Here is a 6,111-nt window from a genome sequence, read left to right as displayed (position 1 = left end):
CTCCTGCCTCAGCCTCCCGAGTAGCTGGGACTACAGGCATGTGCCACGACGCCCGGCTAATTTTGTGTTTTTAGTAGAGATGGGGTTTCTCCATGTTGGTCAGGCTGGTCTCGAACTCCCAACCTCAGGTGATCCGCCCGCCTCAGCCTCCCAAAGTGCTGGGATTACAAGCGTGAGCCACTGCATCTGGCTGGTCACTGAAAATCTTGATAGAGAACAATTCCCTAGTTCATTTCCTTTTTTTTTTTTTTTTGAGATGGAGTCTTGCTCTGTTGCCCAGGCTGGAGTGCAATGGTGCTGTCTCGGCTCACTGCAACCTCTGCCTGCTGGGTTCAAGTAATTGTCCTGCCTCAGCCTCCCGAATAGCTGGGATTACAGGCTCCCGCCACCACGCCCAGCTAATTTTTGTATTTTTAGTACAGCCAGAGTTTCACCATGTTAGTCAGGCTGGTCTTGAACTCCTGACCTCAGGTGATCCACCCGCCTTGGCCTCCCAAAGTGCTGGAATTACAGGCGTGAACCATCGCGCCCTAGCCTTTAGTTCCTTTGCTAACCTAATGAAATACCCAACAAAAATCTCTACACCTCTTTGTATGATTACATATTCACCAAACTGCTGATGACTGACTCCATTATCATGATTTTGGAAAAGAGGGAGCCGTGGGTAATGGGCAAGAATATTCTAGACATCAGGAAGTTACATGTCTCAATAATTAACTGATCATATTCGTATTCTGTGTACTTGGGTAGACAAGCAGTTTCCAAGGATCTGGTCCCAATAACTTAATACATAAAATGTTGAAACCCATAAATCTGGGGACAAGATTTTGCCTCTAAAATACTAGTCTTAGCTGGTTAGCAGCCTGACCAATATAACAGTTAATAATGCATAATAATCTAAGAAAACTTGAGAAGCAGAAAAGCACAAAGTGAAAAAATACCCAAATTACCTGTGATAAATCTATCCCTCCAAAAAAACCACTGTTAATATTTGGATGTGTTTTTTCTAAGCATGTGTTTGTTCTAACTGTTTATATCTTTCAGTTATTAATTCAACAAATATTTATTGAGCACTTGGAATGCCAGATCTGTTCTAGGTGCTGGGAATGTAAGTACATTTTAAGAAAATTGTTTTTGAAAACAATCACAAACTAATAGAAAACTTCCAACTACAGAATTTTTCTTTTTCTTTTCCTGAGGGTAACCACTGACTTGATGTGTCATCAGTCTGGAATACTTTTAGTTTGTATTTCTTACAGACATAGGCATTCTCCTATGTATCCAAAGCATAGCCATCAAAACTGAAAAATTGACATTGATATACCACTGTCACCTAATCTTCAGCTCCATTCAATTTAATTCAATTGAATTTAATCTCCATGTCATAGAAATTGGTATTTAGAAGCCAAGACCTGAATGCTAAGTGTGCTTATTGCTATTATGGTATCCCTGTTCCAAGGCACTCTTCATGGTTACAGTTGGGAACACACACTCACACACTCCCACACACACTGTGACATCTATATTTATTTGTACATCTATCAGTTTACCCACCTATCTTGAAAACCATGAGTTTACACCAGTATCTCCAATTCCAATCCATCATATAGGGCTGATTCTAGTTTTCTCCCTTTCTGTATTTGTAGCTTCCTTCTCCAGCAGTGAGGTTCTCATTATTTTTATTTACTTGTTTGATCAATCCCTTTGTAGGTAGACATCTCCTCTCTCTGCCCCCACCCCCTACCCAATACAGATGTCCTTCTTCCCCACTCAGGCTCTGGGAACCTGTGCTGGGAAACCCTGTACCCTTTACGCACGAGGAAGCCTTCCCTAGTCTTCCTGGGCTCCAACATTCCATGTGTGGATACAATTTTGAATAAGACAGACAAATTCCTTCCTTTCAAAGAGCTTACATTCAAGTGGGGAGGGGGACAGATAAATAAAAATAAAAAGGCCAGGTGCGGTGGCTCATGCCTGTCATCCCAGCACTTTGGAAGGCCAAGGAAGGCGGATCACCTGAGGCTGGGAGTTCGAGACAAGCCTGACCAACATGGAGAAACTCCATCTCTACTAAAAATACAAAATTAGCTGGGTGTGGTGGCGCATGCTTGTAATCCCAGCTACTTGGGAGGCTGAGGCAGGAGAATTGCTTGAACCCAGGAGGTGGAGGTTGCAGTGAGCCAAGATGGCACCATTGCACTCCAACCTGGGCAACAAGAGCGAAACTCTGTCTCAAAAAAAAAAATAAATAAATAAAAGAAAAGAAAATAAAAATAATGGTAAGTACAATGACAAGACAAGATGATGTGATAAGAAGTGACTGGGGGCTACTTTGGGTCAGGTGACGTGACTATTCTCTTTTTGCTCCCTTGTCCCCCATCTACTCTTCATCCTTCTTTGGGCTGCTCTGTGCATATCTACAAAATGGATTACCTAGACTCCTTTGCTGCCAGCCTTCTAGTTGAGTTCAACCAGTGAGAGACACCAGTAGTAGATAGGTGGGTGGGTGGGTGGAGAGAGAAATGAGGATTTTGCTTGCTCCTTCCCTGCTTGGGAATGTTTTCTGGCCCCTGGTCCAGGCGCCAGAAATTTCATTTCCTCCCCTTGCTCCTTTGAGCCTCCTGGTGGTCATAGCTTCCTACTCTTGCTAGCCCCTGGGTGCCCCAGTGGTCTTATTTCTCTTCATCTTGCCTAAACTGTTAATAGTTCTTTTGAATCATCTCAGTCAGATTCTGTTTCAGAAAAGGGCTCTTTAAGGTAATTACTTTTTTGTGGTGTTTAAACAGTATATTATGAATAATGTTTTTTTGAGGTCAATAAGTATTCTTATACAATGTGATTTTCAAAAGTGCAGTCTGATTTGTCAAGACAGGTCACTATTTAGCCAGGCTTATCTTTCTGGATCTGAGTGCAGAATGGATTACCTTCTCATCCTGTCCTGGCCTGATGGCTAAGTATCTTAAATTGTGCATTAAAGAGAGAGCATGGGGCCAGGCGTGGTGGCTCACGCCTGTGACTCCAGCACTTTGGGAGGCTGAAGTGGGCAGATCACTTGAGACCAGGAGTTCGAGAGCAGCCTGGCCAACACGGCGAAACCCCATCTTTACTAAAAATACAAAAAATTAAGTGGGCATGGTGGCACACTCCTGTAGTCCCAGCTACTTGCGAGGCTGAGGCAGGAAAATCGCTTGAACCCGGGAGGTGGAGGTTGCAGTGAGCTGAGATCATACCACTGCACTCCAGCCTGGGCAACAGAGCAAAAAAAAAAAAAAAAAAAAAAAAAAGAGCATGTTGTGGTGACTCTACCTCCCCAGGCATCTAGATTACACAAATAATAGAGTTTGTGGCTTATTTATGGTATAGAACTGTATTTCGTTCAGCAGGATTCATCCTTAGCTGTTAATTCCTCCACTCCTTGCCATGGAGAGGGGGTCTTGGTCTTAGAAATCAATGAAGCCTTTTCTTGGACACACAGACAAGCCATTCCAGGGGGTGGTGCCAAGAATGGTGCTTTCATTTGGAGGATTCCTAAAATAATTTTTATAGCTTTTTTCCCCCTCTGTGTTAAACATTTGCAAATTTGGGGGTCTTCCTCCAAGGAGAGTCTAGACTAGAGAATGAGGAGGGGCTCACAGGAAGAGTACCTCGCTGGAGCTTCCATGAGCATCATTCCTGACCTCAGCAAGATAAAATAACATAAAAGGATGGGCATTGTTTCCCGTGACTGACTTTATTGGTGTCAACAGCTTTATAAACATAGAAAGCTATAGATTGAGAGAAGGGGGGAAATCAAGCAGAATGAGAACAGGAAAAAAAAAAAAAACTTGAGGCATGCAATTGTTCGAAATCTTACTGCCTCCCTGGTTTATTCTGCATTTGAATTTCTGTTGAACACTGATAGGAGGATTCCCTTTAGGGGACACGAGGAAGGGAATTGGGAAGAATTCGGCTTCCGTTTAGCCCTAGGAAACTACAGAAGGACTTGAAGCCAAACTGAATTAATCAAGAAACTGTATGTGTGTGTGCCTCAGGAGACTTCTTGAAAATCGGATGAGATTGTTGTTCTTGGCCCCAGGAGAGAGGCATAGGGACTTTGAGGGCATGAATCTTTCTGTTGTCTTTTCTGGGATCACATCTGTACAAAATCAGGTAAGCCAAGAAAGTAAGCAGCCTCTTCAGCCCCAAACTGTGTGCCCCTCTAATCTCTCAGGTGAGTCAACACCCTTGGGGCCACATGCTTTCATAAATCAATTTATTCCTTGTTCTGTCCCAAATTTGAGGACGTAGTCCCCTGTTATGCATTAAAGGAGATAATTTGAAGCACTGTAACCTCATCCTTCCAGATTAGAAAAGTGTTGTACCATGGGTAAATGAGACAACCTATTTGGAAGTGTTTTGCATACTGGAAGGAAGACACTTTATATAATTGTAATTATTGTTAACCATTACCCAAAATACAGCCTGGTGGTCCAGACTGCATGCTGTGGAGGCACTTGGCCTGTGTTTGAATTCCTGTTCCTTTGCAGTTTAACTGTGTGACCTTGGGCATGTTACTTGACCTCTCTGGATCTGAATACAGAATGGATTACCTTCTTATCCTGTCCTGGGTTTCTCCAGGACAGCCTCAGTTTTCCCATCTGAAAAGTGAGGAACCCACCTCAGTGTGAGGATTAAATGTACTGGGATTATACAAAGATGTAGAAAAACGCCTGACCCATAGTGAGCGCTTGAGGACACAGTGAATTGGGACCCATAAGGATGCATGATAACCTTCTTCCACAGACATAGTGAGAATCCCAGCAGCTTGGCTGTAAAAGCTGGGAAAGTAAAGGAGAATGCAGAGGAGGGTTTTCCAGGCATCTGTTTTCCCATTCTGAGGCATGGGTATGATTTCTCTACTCCCCCGAGGAAGCAGCTCTTTGAGACAAGGGTAAGATTCAGCCACGGTGTGTTGCTGTTGTAGAAGCTTTAACCACCTCAGCTTACAGCAGAGGTTTCAGCAAAATAAGCTTCTCTTTCTATAAATGGCTTCTTCTCATCGCATCTCTGTGGACAGTGTCTAATGGTGGGATTGGCTCATTTTCTGGAACCAAATAAACATTTGTTCCCACTAGCACCATAGTGCTAGCGCCACTATTAATGAGCGGCAATGTTGTCCATTGCTGCAGGAGTCATTAGGGAAGCCCTGGTAGAGCTCTGTTTATTACCAGGGGAGGTGTCAGAGGCAGAGAAAGCACAGCTGGGGCTTCCAGGCTCCAGCAGATCACGCAGCGCAGGCAGCCAGAGCCATCATTCTTAGACTTGTGAAGTCAGGACATAAATTCCAAGAGGAATAAGAATGGGTAAGATAAAGGAGTTGGGGTCTATAATTCAGAGTCATTTTTCAGATTTCTGAAATTTCAAATAATTTAAGGTTAGATCGTGGCGCAATTTAAAGCACACTTCTTAAGGGGGTCGCAATTTGAGCAATGCCTTATTAAGGAACAAGCTAAGCTCTGAGCTGGTTTCTTTGTCAGTGATTGTATTCTCTGATACTCACTAAATATGCATTGTAGGTGCCGTGGATTGGCCAAGCCATCAGGGAGATCTTCAGAATGAATAGGGTCTGTCAGGGTGCAACATGCACAGAATATATATTGTGGCAAAATCCACTGGCCCCTTAACTCTGAGACCAAACCAGTCCCTGCAAGCACACTGAGATTATGCACAGCTAGTTGCTTGGCAGAGAATACTGAATTTACTTATTTATTTTAATTTTTTATTTTTTTGGGACAAAGTCATGCTCTGTCACCCAGGCTGGAGTGCAGTGAAGTGCAATCATGGTTCATTGCAGCCTCAACCTCGCAGGCTCAAGCGATCCTCCCACCTCAGCCTTTTGAATAGCTGAGACTCCAGGTATGTGCCACCATGCCCAGCTAATTTTTTTTATTTTTCATAGAGATGAGGGTCTCACTATAAGTTACCTAGGCTGGTTTTGAACTCCTGGGCCCAAGTGATCCTTCTGCCTCAGCCTCCCAAAGCACTGGGATTTTAGGTGTGAGCCACCGTGTCTGGCTGAATTTATATAGGTAATGAGATTGCTACAGAAAGAGGTACTTCTCAGAACTTGCT

The sequence above is a fragment of the Pan paniscus genome, chromosome 15 (assembly GCF_029289425.2).
Source record: "Pan paniscus chromosome 15, NHGRI_mPanPan1-v2.0_pri, whole genome shotgun sequence".
In the NCBI taxonomy this organism is placed as follows: domain Eukaryota; kingdom Metazoa; phylum Chordata; class Mammalia; order Primates; family Hominidae; genus Pan; species Pan paniscus.
Note: the sequence above shows the minus strand (reverse complement) of the source record.